At 39.9% G+C, this 18335-nt stretch overlaps 1 protein-coding gene across 2 annotated transcripts in view; it reads right to left on the bottom strand.

The window, feature by feature from the left end:
• The window catches only part of LOC125808456 (ras-related protein RABH1e), a 942753-nt gene that overhangs the window by 832372 nt on the left and 92046 nt on the right, over nt 1–18335 (bottom strand). The gene's annotated exons all lie outside the window — the stretch shown is intronic.

The raw sequence follows: 18335 nt of genomic DNA on the forward strand, positions 1-18335 counted from the left end.
TGTTTTTTTTTTTCAAGGGGAAAATATTTATAACTTGAAAAGCAAGTACATAAATGGAGGGGGATGTGAGCCTTGCCTCCACAACACACAATGTATTGTGATATACAAAAAAATGGGAGATTCTAAGAGCGAATGCTCTTTTACCATATGCATAACAAAAATATTCTCCCATGAAAGAAAAAGGAGCATTGAGATTAGCTGACGAAGAAATTTGCTTTGTCATAGCATATCCTGAAACTCGGCATTTGCCATTTGTCAAGGTGATAAGGCCCTTAGAATCTTGGGGCAAATCGTGGTATTGATTGATGAATTTAGGCTCGTTTAATGTAGTTGCGAACTTTGATAAACCATCTGCGACCTGATTTGATTCTCTATAACAGTGAGACACTTCCATATTTGCATCCTTCACCATCTTCTTGATGTCATCTATAATAGGCTTCAGAAAGATATTGCTAGAGTGACCTTGCTTTATGAGATTAGTGATCAACATTGAGTCCAATTCCAAAGAAATATTATGTACTCCATGTTGAATGCACCGGTCTAAGCCAAATTTAGCGGCCAACGCTTCTGCCATATTGCTGCTATTACTCTGAACAGGTATAGAGAAAGCAAAAATGATGTCTCCTTCTTCATCTCTAAGAATTCCCCCAATGCCTCCCTTTCCAATTGAATGAATGAAACTTCCATCTGTATTTAACTTGTTCATACCTATGACTGGTTTGATCCAGTGGACTTGTTTCCAAAGAGGGACTGGTTTGAGGAGTTCAATGACGTCGCAAAGTTTGAGCCAACTCAAATCTACATCCAGTTGTGGAAAAGAAAGTCTCAAAACAGCTTTAATAATCCACAAAGTTTGATGATCCTTTACCAAATCTGGAACATCTCAATCTCTCTTCTGTACATAATTTAAAGAGCGTCTCTGATTTTGGTCATTTTCAAATGAAATAAGGTGATTTATCAGGAGAGTAGGGGGATTTATTAGGAGATTAAAGTGTGTGTGGGTGTATTGTGAGTGCATTCATGTGAATATCTCTACTTTTTAGATTTATATTTGTGTATTTTATAACTTACTTTGTCAAATTATAATTATATTTATCTTTTATTTGCAGGATGAACATGCATAATTGAACCATTGCTTCAATACAAGTACTATTGGAAGATCGGACTATTCAAAAGTTATAACTAGTAGGATTAGAATATAATTAATGACTTGCTTATTATTTTTTCTCACAAGTACAAACATATGTAGAAGTGTTTAGTTCTTTGGAATATCAATCTTATATTGACCTTTGCAAATTTATATAATTCTTAATCTAAATATTTGTGAAAAATATCTAAAAGAAAAGTGTATTGTGTATATAGCAGCAATTCACAAATTGTTGCTAAAGTGCAGAAAATATTTGGATAAAATTTCTAGAAAGAAAATGTGTATTATGTATGTAGCCACAACTCACAAATTGTTGCTAAAGGTATATAATAAATATGTGAGCTTTATTGCAATAAAAATTATTGTTGCTAAAAGCCTTCCTAACTAACATTTTGTCAATTTTTTATAACAACTGATATTGTTGGTAAAAAAGTTAATTTGTGGCAACACTAAATTTTGTTGCGAAAATTTTTATAAGCCACAACTATATTAATGTAAGGCAACAATTATTTTGGTTGCAATAAGTTAGTTTTTGCCATCAATATATTTTGTTGTTGCAAAAACTTTTCGCATCAGCGTTTATTGCAACAACATGACTTTTATATTGTTGCCAAAAGTACTTTTTGCAACAACATCCTATATATAGCAACAAAATATATAGGGCGAGGCGTAAGCCTCGAGACGTGGGGCGTAAGACCTATGGATTTTTAAATTTTTAATTTATATTATAGTATAATAATATAATAACACAAAATTATAAAAATAAATCAATAGTTTGAAATAATTACAAATATGATTAAATAAACTAATAGAAAATAAAAGTTCTAACGTGATTATACAAGTATAAATAATCTAATATCTTAACTTTCTAATAATAAAAGAATCATTATTTCTCAATTTTTTTTTTAATCATACTATACGATTTACCCCCTAAAAGAAAATAATTAATAGCCTTACTAGTATTATAATAAAAACATCACTCCATCATGAATAAAAATAAAATTACTTTCAAATAGCTAAATAAAATATAATAATTTTGAGACATATGACAAAACCATGAAGACCAATGATAAGTGAAAAAGTAAAATTCCGCGACGTATTTATAAAAGAAATGTTATGTAATATATAATTACTTTCACAGTGTTACCAAATAGGAAAGATGCGATACTAAAACTTGTTATTTGAGTTATTCTCTATCTTCTTTATCTCTATAGATTAAAAGTTATTATTTATCCATTCAATTATTCAAGAATTATGAGGGTCAACAATGTTAACTAAAGATTTTAACACATACTTTGTATCTATAAATTATTATTTATCCATTCAATTATTCAAGAATTATGAGGGTCAACAATGTTAACTAAAGATTTTAACATATAATTTGTGTAAGATCTGCTAGGCGAGCCTCGAGCGTTGAGCGTTGGGTGTGCTTAGGGCGTACAGTCGGGAGCTTAGGGCGTATGTCTTACAGAACTAAGCCCCACTTGAGTCTCGAGGCGTTTTGCTAAAGTCCCACCATAGGGCGAGCCCCGAGGCGAGTCCCAACAGAGTTTTTTAAAACACTGGGCACAACCATTCAAATGGTCACAACCCTTTAGAAAGCTGGTGATTTCACGTATCTGGACACTTCATCCATTACTAAGTGCCAACGATCGTTAGTCAGTAATATAACTCAACTAAATGAGTTGGGGTCGAATCCCATAGGAAGTGGTACGTGTTTAAGAATCAAGAGCAAATTATGAATATGTTCAAGTCAATCATAGGAATAGATATTTACCAATAAAAGCATAATTCAAATTAAAAGCTGTCATAAGTGTCAAATAACCGGGGGGGGGGGGGGTTGATTGTAATTATCAACTACAATAGCAACAAATAACACGAATTAACAAGTAATGAGACGGGTTCTTGAGATGTGATTGGATTATAGGCTAAGGTAGACAAATAGGTAATTGCAACTAATAGTAAATAACTGTAAATCAGTGAATAAGCTAGACTTTAGTGGGGATAAACTCTCTCGAACAATTTATCCCGAATCAAGTTGATTTCCTCGAACACCAACAAGCAGCAATTAAGAATAACCTACGCTTTAGTCCATTCATTCTATCGAGCTGAATGTGTAGAAAAGGGTTTAGGATTCACTCTCTCGAGCTGAACCCATGACAACCTAATACCCACAGACCATCAATTCAGTAATCTTGGTTTTAAAATCTCTCTCTCGAGCAAGCCAAAAACACGAAGGTAGAGTTGCATTTGCAACTATAACCCTTTAAATTAAACCACAATTACTGATTGAAATCACTTTTAAACAACATTTAAACTATCAATTAGAAATACCCATAAGCTAAATCAACCCATAATCACATAATCACACCCCAAGAAATGGGGTTTTAACTAGACATCATAAAAAGATAAAAATCGTTACCCAATGGTGTTTCCATCAACTGGGTAAGACTAATTTAGTCTTTATAAAGGTCCAAATTGAAGAATCTCAAAGACCCACTTCCAATTTCTCAAAAATGGAAAACTTCAATTCTTCAAAGCTAAGGAAAGTATTGTCTCAATACTCCAGTTCAAACTCAAAAATTCTATATTATGAAAACTGATTAACAAAAGATACTAAACAAAATGTTTGAAAATGTATTTATAGTCGCCAAAAATATGCTGCGACGGATCATTCTGCACAGTAAGTCGAGATCACCGATCAACTCGGTGATCCGCCCTTTGGTCAGTTCCATCGCCTTATTTCTTTGGCCTCAACATCCTCAAGTTCTGTAACTTTGGGTGATCCAACACTGCATCGTGGAACCGTTCGGCGACACGCCAACTGCTCATTTCTGTCGCCGACTTGATTTTCTCCGTCAGGGCTTGGCACACTGGAACTTTAGGCGAGATAATAGCCATTCGGCGACTCGTCCAATGGATTAGGCGATCAACATGCCTTTTTTTCTTCGTTCTTTCAGTTATCTTGTTTCTTTTTGCGCATTAGTGTCCATGCTTCGTTCCTCAATCCATATACCTGAAAATCAAGGATTTTACATTAGTTATTGGCACAAAATAAGCATTTGAGGACACTAATTCTATCCAAATCAAGCCCTACATGAGTCCAAATCGTGGACTCATCAACACCCCAACTTAAACTTTTGCTTGTCCTCAAGTAAACTCAAGTTCAATAGTTCAAAAAGGATGTCTCAAAAAGTACTACACAAGACTCAATCATGAATGCACACAAAAAGACTCAACTTACTCATGCAAAAATCAATTGTGCACTCAAAGATTCAAGTTGTGACACACCATTATCAAAGATTCTCAAGTTCACAATACTTGCTTCAAATGAAAGTTCAAGCTCAACAAAGGTACTCAAATGTCCTCACACAAAGAATGATTCCATATTCACATACAATGGTTCAATAATTTATAGTTTCGGAATCAAATACAACACTCACACTCACAAAGATGAACACATGCATGACTTTACCCATAGGTTTGCCCTTATTTTCCAATCAACAATTGCTTCAACTCACTCAAGATTACAAAGGTCTTTTAAAGGCTTGTAATGGGGCTGAGTGTAAAGGTATGGTCATTTAGGCTCAATAGCTGTAATCCTCATGAAATGTGGTATGACAACACTTTTCTTCCCTTTTCTTCACCATTCTCATTCATGCTCAAAAGTCACCCTATTATTCACTTTCCATGGACTGTTGGACACCCTATTTTCTTTGCACTTTCACAACTTTATTCCACAACTTTTTCATTCTTTTTCTTTTTCAGTCTTCTTTTCTTCTTCTCTCTTTTTTGTATGGAGGGGTTCCATCTTTTTCACAACCATGGATCAAGGGGGACTTCTTTGCATTTCTTGATTTACCTTTTCTTTTCACCACACCTCCATCTTAGGTTTTTAGCCTAAGTTGGCTATTCAAACTAACCACAAATCATGCGGATTATGGGTAATGGATAAAGAAAGGTCACAATTTGCATCAAGTTTCTTTCAAGAAAAAAAGGTAAGGCTCAAAGGGTGTTCAAGCAAGGATCATACACTCACAAGGTTGGCCACAAAAGAGGTATAATGTCGAATTGTTTCACACTCTTCAAAATTGCCTAAGATCATTTCAAGAGATTGAATCACTTAGTCAATCGGACCAACGGGGCAAATGCTAGGTGTCATCACACATGGTTCACGGTAAGCTCATCACACAGGGCATTGACACCAATGTCAAACAAGACTCCACACTTTCGGTAGTGTGCAATGTTCATCACAAGAGACTCAATTTGATATTGACTAGTCACAACGAGATTCAAAAAGTTCACATATTGCCTATGCAACTTCATTTGGCCTTATAGTAGCTGCACCTTCATTTATGTTTGATTATGAGCACTATCCAAGTCATCGGTATTGATCAATACCGATACTCAAATTTGCAAGAGAACAACCACATTTAAACAAAATCAAGAGGTGACACAAAATTCAAAGTTTTTCGAACGGGCCCAAAAATCATTTACATTTAAAATAAGGAGCCACAAGCTCAATCATCCACAAAAACAGTGCTAAACACAATTTATAAATCACAAAAGGTGGGCCTCACCCCACCACAAAACAAAAGCTATTTGTCCTAAAATGTAAGCAATAAAATATCCAAAAGTCAATAAAAATAAGAAAGAGATGGAGGTAAAGAGGGATCCTGTCTAAATAGTCTGTCGGGGCATCAGTGCCTGGTGCATCACTCTGAACCTGGATCTCAGTACCCGGAGTCACAATCACAGTAACACCAGGGTGTATCTGTCAAAGAAGCCTGCACAACTGCATTTACCATGGCCTCCTCAGTTTCCGTAAGGCCCTCATAAGAAGCCTCCTCAACGACCTCAAACATCTCCTCATCCGTCTCAGCCTCAGACTCAGGATCAACAATCTCCCCAACTCTAACATCATCTCTGGTGGTAGCTGGAGGCATATCTTATTCAACTGGCACATCTGGGATCTCCATCGTCCCGAAAATCATGGACATGTCGGTGGAGTTTAGCTAGTCCACATCTCTCCTCAGTGCAACAATAGCGGCCTTTAGAACCATCACCTCCTCGATGGCCCCTTGGACACGCTCACACACCGCTATCCTAGCCGCGAGGGCATCAATGGTAGCGCTCAAGGGTGTCACAACATTAATGAGTCCACAAATTAGACTCATTTAGGGCTATATTTGAATAGAAATTATTTCCTCGAATGCTTATTTTATCTCAATATCTTATGAAAACCCTTAAGTTTAAGGTATTCAGATTGAATGAAAACATGGACACTACTTCGCAAAAAGGAACGAAAAGGCTGAAAAGAACGAGAAAATGAAGGCCTGAGGATCGCCGAGTCCACTTGGCGAATCGCCGAAGGGTCTCACTCCGCCTTTTGTTCCAGTGTGCTGAGCCTGAAAGAAATGATCAAGTTGGCGGAGCAAGGGAGCAGTCGGTGCATCGTCGAGCAGTTCCGCGAAGCAGTACTATATTGCCCAATGACCCAGAGCACAACGATGCCGAAGGATGGTGCAAAACGGCGAAGAACTAAACCAAAGGGTGAATCGTCGAGTTGATCAGCGATTCCAACTAATGTCGCCGAATGATTCGTTGCAACACAGATTTTTGAAAACTATAAATACTCATTGAGAGTTATAGTTTAGTATCAAATTTTAGTATCATAATATTTTTCAGTGTGAAACAATTAATATAATTTTAGTACTTTTTCTCTGAGCTAGAGAGGGTTTTGGAACCTTGAAGAAGAAGAGGATTTCATCTCCAAGAATTTGGACTTGGGTCTATTGGATTCTTCATTCTTGACATGTAACAAGACTTAATTCTTCATACCCATTTGAATGCAAGATCATTTAGGTATAAATTTCTATCTCTTGGTGTGTGGCTAAAAACCCCCATTCTTGGGGTGTGATTTAGCAAATATGTATTGAGATTATTGTTGGGTTTTGCTTACTGATAGGTTAGATATATTTTAATGGTGATTTCACCTAGTGGTTGTGGTTTAATTTAATGGGGTTGTAGTTGCAAATACAAAACCACCCATGTGTTTTTAGCTTGCTCAAGAGAGAGGTCGTGAAACCAAGACCGCTAGACTTATGGCCTAAGGAGTGGATCGACATGAGGTTCAGCCCGAGAGGGTGAGCCCTAGTCCTATATCCTAACACTCAGCTCGAGAGAGTTAGTGGGGTAAGACGTAGGCTGGCCTTTATGCGGAAAATGGGTGTCCGAGAGGAACCTATTTGAAACGAGGTAAGTTGCCCGAGAGGGAACTTTTTTCCATCTAAAGCTTAGACTAGTCACTATTATCTTGCTAATTTCCTATCGTAAGCATGTACCCAACGATTTAAATCAATATATATTGCGGTCACACCCCAAGAATCCCCTCTCATTCATAGATTTCTCTGTCATTTTTACTATTTTAGCTATACCTGTGACAAAACCCCCATTTGATATTTGACACGTTTGTGTCACCCCCCTTTAATTTACAATGTTTTTAGTCGTTAATGTCTTTAGCTACGACTAGTTAGAACCAATTTTATTTATCTATTAATTCTAGAAACCACTCCCTTGAGACTCGACCTCAACCCTTGATTGGGTTATTATACTATTGCACGATCATAGACATTTGCATCAGAAGTTGTGTCGTTGATTACGCAAACATGCAAATGGCTTCACTACCGGGGAATGGTGTTATTTGAGATTTCTCAAATTAATAGAGTTTCTGTTCTTATTAGTGGTAGTTTACTAATTTAATTTTTAGTTTTGTTTTGTTGATTGTGTAAACATTTCAGAAAGCATGAATGTTAACGGTAGTAACGAGAGTCAGGTGGGCCATCAGGACGACATCAGTAACCTCAACGATGTCCAAAATCCCAACATCAATGATCCACATATCATGGGAGGTGTTGAAGCCATCCGTCTACCGCCAGCAGAGGGAAATGCGGTGTTCCACATAACAAGCACCATGTTGCAACTCTTGCAACTAAAGGGACTCTTTAGTGGATTAGCTCATTAGGACCCACATGAGCATCTTCGAAACTTTGTAGATGTGTTTGGACCATTCTCATTCAAAAACATCTCTCAAGAATCAGTTCGATTAAGATTATTCCTTTTCTCATTGATGGGGGAGACGTGTAAGTGGCTAGCTGAGTTGCCACGTAACTCGATCACTTCGTGGGAGGAGTTGGCCACCGTATTTAATGTGCGATTTTTCCCTCCCTCAAAGATGATCACTATTTGGGATAGCATCCAAAGCTTTAAGCGTCCGGATGAAGAGCCTCTGCATGAAACTTGGCTCCGGTTTAAAAAGTTGGTGCTACAATGCCCAACCCATGGTCTACCTGATAATGTGCTCCTTCAATACTTCTACCGGAGTCTAGACTCGATAAACAAATGTGTAGCTGACCAACTTTTGCACGGAGGGTTAATGCAACAACCATATACAGTAGCAGCTCAACTTCTCGATGGCATGACAACCATCAACAGGGCGTGGTACACTCGCGAAGACCAGGACTCACCGATCACGTTTCAGCTATCCAAAGAGCAGATTGAGAAAGACAATGAGAGAGACCAGAATAGGGTCAAAATCATGACACAACTTGATATTCTATCCAAAACATCATGGGGGGCGATGCTTAGGGTGTCAACGCTGTGGGGGTCGGGGGAACTAATCCTGAGGAGATGAAGTTTGAAGCCTTGTATAATGAGGAGGTAAATTATCTGGCCAACTAAGATGGTGGCTACCGCTCAAACTACCCAAGGTAGGGTGGCAACCAAAGTTGGGCTAAAGACGAAGGTTGGAAGGACTGGGATCGTGAATGGAAGGACCGTAATCCAAATTGAAAGGATGGGGAAAAGGATAGATACGTGCCTCCCTATGAACACCAGAAGCTAAAAGATTCAGACGGTGGTAGGTCTGAGGATATGCTCTCACGCATCCTCAACAAAGTTGAAGGGTCAGACAAAATGCTAAAAGGCATGAAAGAAGATGTGTCCACCCTTAACTAGACCGTTACCTCTCATTTAGTTTTAATCAAGTAGTTAGAGACCCAAATGGGTCATATCTCGTCTCATCTCAATCCGAGACAACAAGGGGGTTTGCCTAGTGATACTATGGCTAACCCCAAGGGTGAGGTTTGAAGGTACACTTGCGTCATGCCACGACGTTAACTAAGGCGTTATTTGGGAGGCAACCCAAAACCCTTTAAGTGTTTCCTAATTACTAGTAGAATAATAATGTGTTGTTTGTACATGTTAAAGTAAAGGAGGTGATTGAAATAGTATATGGAGGTAGGCAACAAGTCCAGTTGGTAGATCGCCGAAAAGATTGACAGACACGATTCTTTCCATCATCTGACTTAAGACTATGTCAGCTTGGATCCTGTAAAACTCGGCGGTCTGTAGAAAATTAGTGGCGCATCACCGACAATAACGGCGACCTCGATGTAGACTGTTGTTAGGATTCTCACATGAGATGCAGATCCTGTTTCATTAGGCGAAGTTAGTAATCACTTGGCGCTTTGCCGAGTGATTGGGCGAGCCTAACTCACGTCGCCGAATGGGTGGTAACTGAACGGTTTTTGCAAGCCACAGGTTTAAAAGTTCTACTTCATTTATTTCCTCTCACTCTTTCATCCTATCAAACTCACACCTGCACTTTAGCTTTATATTTCTTGCAATTTTAATGTATTTTAAGTGTCGAATTGTGCGCGGATTTGGATTGCATTACTGCCTAGCGCGTTAGTACAATCTAATTCAGCACCAAAGGTTGGTAATCGAATCCCTCAGTTATTTTATCAAAATTTGTACTCATTTGCATAATGATTGATAGTATAAAATCTCTTCTGAGTCTCTGAGTTACTGGATTGCATGTATTATTGATTATGATTCAGTTGATTTCACGTGATTTGAGGGACTCCCATTCGACTGTGCTTTGAGTTGAATTTTTACGCGAGGGAAAATGTGAAACTTCTATGGGTCTTCGTTGAAATTATGTTATTTAAGCCTAATTTGCATTATCTGGGTTGCGGGGTGAAATTTGAAAGAAATGGGTTGAAAATGGACACGTTTGGCTGTTTAGCGAGATAAACAAACTCGCGTGCTCGGCGGTTCGCCTAATGTCGTCATTTTGCCTTTGACTGGATGCTATATGTATCGATTGATTTGTGGCTTTCGGCGGTCAGCCTAAATCGCAAACCGCACTCGGCGACTCGCTGAAAGACCCTTTGTTCGCCATTTGTCTGCGCCCTTGTATCATTCGTACATCATTTTCAACGAATGGCCTAACTAGATAAGCAGTTCGCCCACTAGTTTGGCGAAGCAATTCTGCACTTGGAACCCTCTCTTCTCCTGTTTAAATTACTGTCTAACTTGTATTCGAAGTCTTTGCAGAAATGGCTAGACCAAAAGTCGCAGGGAGAAATGAACCACCCCGGAACATAAGAGCACGTGAGTTTAAAGAAGATGAAAAGAAACCAGAGCTAGCCAGACAAAGAAAATGTACCAATGAAGCTAGGGCCAGAAGGAGGATTCCTATTGGTCCCACCATTCCTTCGTGGAGACGCGAATTCTACACAACCATAGATTCCTTTTTGGCGGCTCATGACATGGATAGAATGGGTGGGCTAATATCGCTGCGAAAACTAAGGCAAATGAAACAATGCAAACCAGAATGGAAACACTTCGGGAGCTATTGTTTTATATCAAGTTGATGCATCAAACACCAATGCACAGGCAGATGAAGCGAATGCATAAACAGGATCCCCTCTTTACCTTTCGCTCTGTGTTTCTTTATTTTTACTGCTGAATATTTTATCACTTGCATTTGAGGGCAAACGCTTTTATTCTGGTGGGGGTGAGGCCCACATTGCTTGTTTGATATGGATATCTGTGTTTTTATGTACAATTGGGTTGTCTATTTTTAATTACATTAAATGCTGCTTTCTGTGGATGTTTAAGCTTATGACTCCTTTTATTTTAAATTTCTAAACGATTTTGACCCTTTCGAATTTTTTTCATTTTTCGCACATTTTTACCACCTCTCGTGTGTTGAAAGTGGTTGTTCTTTTGCAAAATTTAAGTCTCAGTCTCGATCAATACTGATGACTTGAATAGTGCCATAAATCAAACGAACATGAATGCACGGCTACGATGATACCAAATGAAGTTGCATAGACAATATGTGAACTCTTTGCATCTCATTGTGACTAGCCATTTATCGAATTGATTCTCTTGTAATGACCGTTGCACACTAGCGAAAGTGTGTAGTCTTGTTTGACTTAAGTGTCGATGCCTTGTGTGATTAGCTTACTTTGAACCATGCATGAATAAACCCAGAATTTGCTCCGTTAGTCTGATTGATTTAGAAAGGTGTGCTCTTGAAATGATCTTAGACAACTTTAAAGAGTGTGAGCCAAATTTGACATGTACCTTTTTTGTGGCCTACCCGTGAGCGTGCGAAACTCTTTTTAACACCCTTTGAGCCTTACCTTTCTTTGGAAGAACCTTGATGAACTCTAGACCTTACTTGACCCACTACCTATAATCCTCTTGATTTGTGGTTTTAGTAAGTAGCCAACTTAGGCCAAAAGCCTAAGTTGGGGGTGTGGTAAAAAGGAACAGGAGAAGTCAAAAAGTGCAAGAAAAGTATCCCTTAACCCATGGTATTGCAAGACAAAATGGAAACCCTTAAAAAAAACCTGTGGAATAAAAAGTGCAAAAGGAATTGGGTTTCCAAGCAATACAGAGAGAGTGAATAAAAGGATGACTTAGAAGTAATAGAAAAAAAATGGATAAGGGAAAGGAAAATGACGTTTTGAGAACACCACATCTCACGAGGATGAAGAAGTCACTGATCCTAAATAACCATACCTTTGCACTCAGCCTCATTTCAAGCATTGAAAAGACCTTTTTGATCTTGAGTAAGCCAAATCGAAAGTTGATTGGAAAATAAGGGCAAACCTATGGGTGAAAACATGCATTGCGTTCCTCTTTTTGAGTGTGAGCGTTGCATCTGATTCCTGATCTTGAATTGATTAACCTCTATGTGTGAATATGAAATCATTCTTTACGTGAGGGAATTTAGATACTTTTTGTTAAGCTTGAACTTGCACAAGTAGCAAGTATTGTGAGCATGAGAATCTTTGGTAATAGTGTGTTACAACTTGGATATTTGAGTATACAATTGATCTTTGCATGAGTAACTTGAGTCTTGTTGTGTACATTCATGATTGAGTCTTGTGTAGCACTGGTTGAGACACCCTTTGTGATCAGCTGAACTCGAGTTTGCTTGAGGACAAGCAAAAGTTTAAGTTGGGGGTGTTGATGAGTCCACAAATTAGATTCATTTAGGGCTATATTTGAATAGAAATTGTGTCTTCAAATACTTATTTTATTTCAATATCTGATGAAAACCCTTAAGTTTCAGGTATTCAAAGATTGAAGGAAAGCACAGATACTATTTCGCAAAAAGAAACGAAAAGGTTGAAAAGAACGAGAAAATGAAGGCTGAGGATCGCTGAGTCCACTTGGCAAATCACCGAAGGGTCTCACTCCACCTTTTGTTCTAGTGTGCTGAGCCTGAAGGAAATGATCAAGTCAGCGGAACAAGGGAGTAGTCGGCGCATCACCGAGCAGTTCTGCAAAGCAATACAATATCGCCTAATGACCCAGAGCATGACGATGCCGAAGGATGGTGCAAGACGATGAAGAACTACACCAAAGGGAGAATCGCCGAGTTGATGGGCGATTCAGACTAATGTCGCCGAATGATCCGTCGCAGTACAGATTTTTGAAAACTATAAATACTCGTTGAGAGTTATAGCTTAGTATCAGATTTTAGTATTATAATATTTTTCAGTGTGAAATAATTAATATAATTTTAGTACTTTTTCTCTGAGTTTGAGAGGGTTTTGGAAACTTGAAGAAGAAGAGGATTTCATCTCCAAGGATTTGAACTTGGGTCTCTTGGATTCTTCATTCTTGGCCTGTAACAAGACTTAATTCTTCATACCTATTTGAATGCAAGATCATTTAGGTATAAATTTCTATCTCTTGATGTGTGGCTAAAACCCCCTATTCTTGGGGTGTGATTTAACAAATATGTATTTAGATTATTGTTGGGTTTTGTTTGTTGATAGGTTAGATGTATTTTAATGGTGATTTCACCTAGTGGTTGTGGTTTAATTTAATGGGTTTGTAGTTGCAAATACAAAACCACCCATGTGTTTTCGACTTACTCGAGAGAGAGGTCGTGAAACCAAGACCGCTAGACTGATGGCCTAAGGAGTAGGTCGACATAAAGTTTAGCCCAAGAGGGTGAGCCCTGGTCCCATATCCTAACACTCAGCTCGAGAGAGTGAGTGGAGTAAGGTGTAGGCTGACCTTCATGTGACAAATGGGTGTCCGAGAGGAACCTATTTGAAACGGGGGTAAGTTGCCCGAGAGGGAACTTTTTTCCATCTGAAGCTTAGCCTAGTCACTATTATCTTGCAAATTTCCTATCGAAAGCATGTACCCCACGATTAAAATAAATATATATTGTGGTCACACCCCAAGAATTCCCTCACATTCATAGATTTCTCTGTCATTTTTACTGTTTTAGCTATACCTGTGACAAAACCCCCATTTGATAATTGACACTTTTGTGTCACCCCCCTTTAATTTACAATGTTTTTAGTCGTAGTCTTAAGCTACGACTAGTTAGAACTAATTTTATTTTTCTATTAATTCTCGAAACCACTCCCTTGGGACTCGACCCCAACCCTTGGTTGGGTTATTATACTATTGCACGATCGTAGACACTTGCATCAGAATTTGTATCGTTGAATACGCAAACATCAAGCATCAGTGAGGGCTGCCTGAATCATGCCTGGAATGGAGACCTCAAGTATGGAAGCATGACGATCAACAGAATGGGCTAGATGCCCCATCCGGATTATGCAGCCTGAGTAAGCGGGGGCTGGGAAACAGCAGTAGCAGATCTGGGAGGCAATGTAGCAGCAGAGGAACTAGGGGTATCAGAAGGAACAACACTGGATGTACCTGAAGGCCCAGGGGCTGGAGTAGGCAAAGGCGCCTTTGCAGGTAATGTGTCTGTGTCCACAACCGGGGAAGAGTCCACCGGGGATGCCTTTTTCTTCTCCGCCTCATCTTTTAAATATTCCACCTCGATTCTTTGGATATCAGTAGAAGATGTGGGATTCACTTCCACATCTTTCTTCTTATCTATAGGAACCCGAGCCCGTCTGCACAGCTCGGTGATCAACACCGAAAAGGGGAGGGAAGTCTGGCGCTACTTGGCCCTCATGACCATCTCCTATGCCACAGTCATCCCTAGATTTATCCTCGTCTCATCAATAATGCAACCTAGACAGGCTGCCTTGGCTAGGCGGAGAATCGACTCATTCTGTGATGGCATGATAGTACTGCTTATGAAGCCAAACTAGAACCTTGCAGCTATGTTTAGATCATTTTTTTCAATCAATGCTCCAATCTCAAGACACTTGGGAGTACCATCTGATATTAGCGGAGCCAACCACTTCTTCATGTTTTCTAATGTCTTTGTCCTGATCAGATGCTGGCAGTCATCATCAATATCATTAGGACATTCCAAGACAACATTAATAGCCTCACTATCACACTTGAATTTCTTTCCCCGCACAACTACGTAGTCCACCGGCTTGAATGCAACTGCCTGCTTCTTTCTCTATGGTACCAAGGCTCCATAAGCAACGTAGAATTCCCAGACCTAATTAGGAATGTAAGGGCCACGGGGCTTGGTGAAGAGTCTGAAGTTGTGTGACTTTAGGCAACTCATTATCTCCAGGTACATGTCAATAACTCCATCAGTGCATATACGCTTCTCCTCGATACTGGTCCTCAGCCCCTCGGTCTTCAGTCTATTCATAGACTTGGGAGGAGGACCCTGTACTAGTTGTGCTAGGACCACGACTTGTGCTGAGCGGAAGGAGAAGTAGCCTGAGGGGTCCTGATCCTAGACGGATCGTTAAGCTTCTTGGAATGCAACTCTGGCCTCTGTGCTGCTAGTGATTCATCCTCCCTAGGCTGATACTCCTGGTTCTCACCCTCACTCTCAGAAGTGGTGAGGTGAGCAACGTAGATACCGTCACTGTCGGAGCTGGAATCCGGTGCGCATGTGCTTTCCCTTTATCCTTTCCTTTCCCGCCAGTTGTGGGAGGTTTGGTCGCCTTGGCCCTGGATGCAGTTGCATCCTCATTGATTTTTATCTCTTTGGCCCTCTTGCGGGGTGGCATGTTTCTACCAGCAACCTTTGGTCTAGTCATGTCTACAAAGCATCAGAGAAAAGTTAGAAACAATTCAAGCAAAGACACAAAAGAATAGCTGCAGACAGATTCGCCGAAACACTTTGGCGAGCTAGATAGGGCTCGCCGAAAGGATTGGCTCAAAAATTTCTCAAAAAAATGGCATGTCGAAGATAGGAAAGGCATTTCGGTGAATCACTGACAGCTTTCGGCGAGCAAGGATTAGCCCACCAAAAGTTACAGTGCATTTAAGGATTAGGAGCGCAAAAAGGGTGATGAAGGAAGACCTTCGGCGAGTCGCTGAGTGCACTCGACGAACTCAGGCCTCTCACCAAAAGTTATAGAACCTAACTCACAATTTAGCATGAAATTAAAGGCGATAATGGGAACTTCGGCAAACCTTCGAGTGGTTCCGCAAGATCGACCCAGCTCGCCAAATGACCCAACGTGCCAACTTTCAACCCAACTTCCCAAATTCAACCTCGAAGCCCCCGAAAACAAAATCAAAACATGCATTCTTACAATTAAGCTAAGACCCATTACACCCATGCCCCCGAGATACTCAGACTTCTCCCGGTTTGGCCAAATTTGGCCATTTGACGACTTTTGCCCTTAAGAATGACGTCAACCGCTCTATCATTGGGCAAAATATGTCATTTAGCACAAATGTGGGTTACTTAGACTTAACCTGATTAGACCCAACAACATGCAAGCACAACCCCCCAATTTTAATAATTTTTAATGCACGAAAAACTCGAGATTTCAATAATATAGGCATTACGGGCAAGATATCCAAATTAAAACAAGCACACACATACACAATTACGATCAGAGAGGCCCAACACACATCACTAAGATAAAAATCAATTGCAAATGAGTACAAATCGCTAAAAACGAATTGGTTTGGAAAACCAACCTTAAATGCCAAATAAATACTTTGAAATGTTGGGCGAAAAAGTAATCCAACTCCGAACACAAATACGATAACTAAAATACGATTAAAATGAATAGAATATAGGAAATATTGTGCGGGTGTGAGTTTGGGAAGTTCAAAAGTGAGGTAAAGTCAAAGAGTTTGAAACTTTAAACCTTTGACCTTTATAAACCGTCCAGTTCTCACCTATTCGGCAAAATTAGACTTGGTCGCCGACACGCCGAGTGGGTACTTACCTCGCCAAGTTTTACAGGACCTCATTTTATTGTGGGGGTCCAAACGGCAGACTAAGTCGTGATCGCCGACATGGTCAGCGAATCGCCAATAAGTTCCTAGGCTCGCCGAGTTTTACAGACTCCAATTTAAAAATGTCTTGAGTTCAACAACGGTCCAAGTCGGGCTTGTCGACCTCTTCAGAGAGTCGCTAACTAGACTTTTAGCTCGCTAACCTGCACTTTTCAAACACCTTCCACCTTTTGACCTGCACACTCAACACACCATTATTTCAAACTTAAAAAGAAAGCAAATAAAAGTCGGGTTGCCTCCCAAGCAACGCCGACACAAGTTCACACTCAAACCTCATTCTTGGGGTTGGCCATAGTATCACTAGGCAACCCTCTTATTGTCTCGGGTTTAAATGAGATGAGATATGACCCATTTGGGTCTCCAACTGTTTGATCGATACTAGATGAGAGGTAAACGTCTGGCTGAGGGTCGACACATCTTCTTTCATTTCTTTCAAAATTTTGTCCGACCTCTCAACCTCGTTTAGGATACGAGAAAGCATATGCTCAGACCGGCCACTTTCCGAATCCTTTGGCTTTTGACGCTCGTAGGGAGACATATACCTATCCTTCTCCCCATCCTTCCAATTGGGATTTCGATCCCTCCACTCTCTATCACGATCCTTCCAACCTTCATCTCTGTTCCAACCTTGGTTACCACCCTGCCTTAGGTAGTTTGAACAATAACCACCACCTTAGTTGGCTAGGAAATTCACCTCTTCATTATACAGTGCTTCAAACTTGGCTTCTTCGGGATTCACACACCCAACCCCCACGACATTGACACTTCGAGCACCAGCTCCCATGACATTTTTAGACAAAATGTCAAGTCGTGTCATGATCTTGGCCATGTTTTGGTCCCTCTCATGGTCTTTTTCCATCTGCTCCTTGGTCAATATAAAAGTAAGAGGGGAAACCTGATCTTCACGGATGTACCAAGCCCGATTGATTATAGTCATGCCATCCAATAGTTGAGTTTCTATCATATAAGGTTGCTGCATTAAACCTCCCAGAGAAAGTTGGTCAGCAATGCCCTTGTTTACTGAGTCAAGGCTCTGGTAAAAATACTACAGCAAAACGTTGTTAGACATGCCATGAGTTGGACATTAGAGCACCAACTTCTTAAATCGTAGCCAAGTTTCATGAATTCGCTCGCCCTCCAGACGCATGAAGCTCTGAATGCTATCCCGAAGAGTCATTGATGAGTCCACAAATTGGACTCATTTAGGGCTTTATTTTAATGAAAAGAGTGTTCTTGAATGCTTGTTTTTATCTCAATACCTGATTAAAATCCTGAAGTTTCAGGTATTTGAAGTTTTAGTGGAAGCATGGACACTTAGGCGCAAAACGGAGCAAATAGGGCTGAAAAGAACAAGAAATGGAATCATGTGGATCGCCGAGTTTAACTTGGCGAGTAGACGAAACAACATGAATCGCCCTTCGTTCCAGTACGTGAAGCCTTGAAGGAAGTGGATCAAAAGGCGAGGAAAAGAGCAGTCAGCGAGTCGCCGATCAGTTCCGCGAAGTAGTACTGTACCGCCCAATGATCCAGAATGAGAGGATGCTAAAGGCAAGACACTGAAGGTGATGAGATGACCTAAAGGTGGATCGCCGAGTTCATCGGCGATCTCGACTAATGTTGCCAAACAATCCTCCGCAGCACAATCTGTGAAAACTAT

This window comes from Solanum verrucosum, unplaced genomic scaffold, assembly GCF_900185275.1.
Source record: "Solanum verrucosum unplaced genomic scaffold, falcon-dt-bn FXZP01000112.1, whole genome shotgun sequence".
In the NCBI taxonomy this organism is placed as follows: domain Eukaryota; kingdom Viridiplantae; phylum Streptophyta; class Magnoliopsida; order Solanales; family Solanaceae; genus Solanum; species Solanum verrucosum.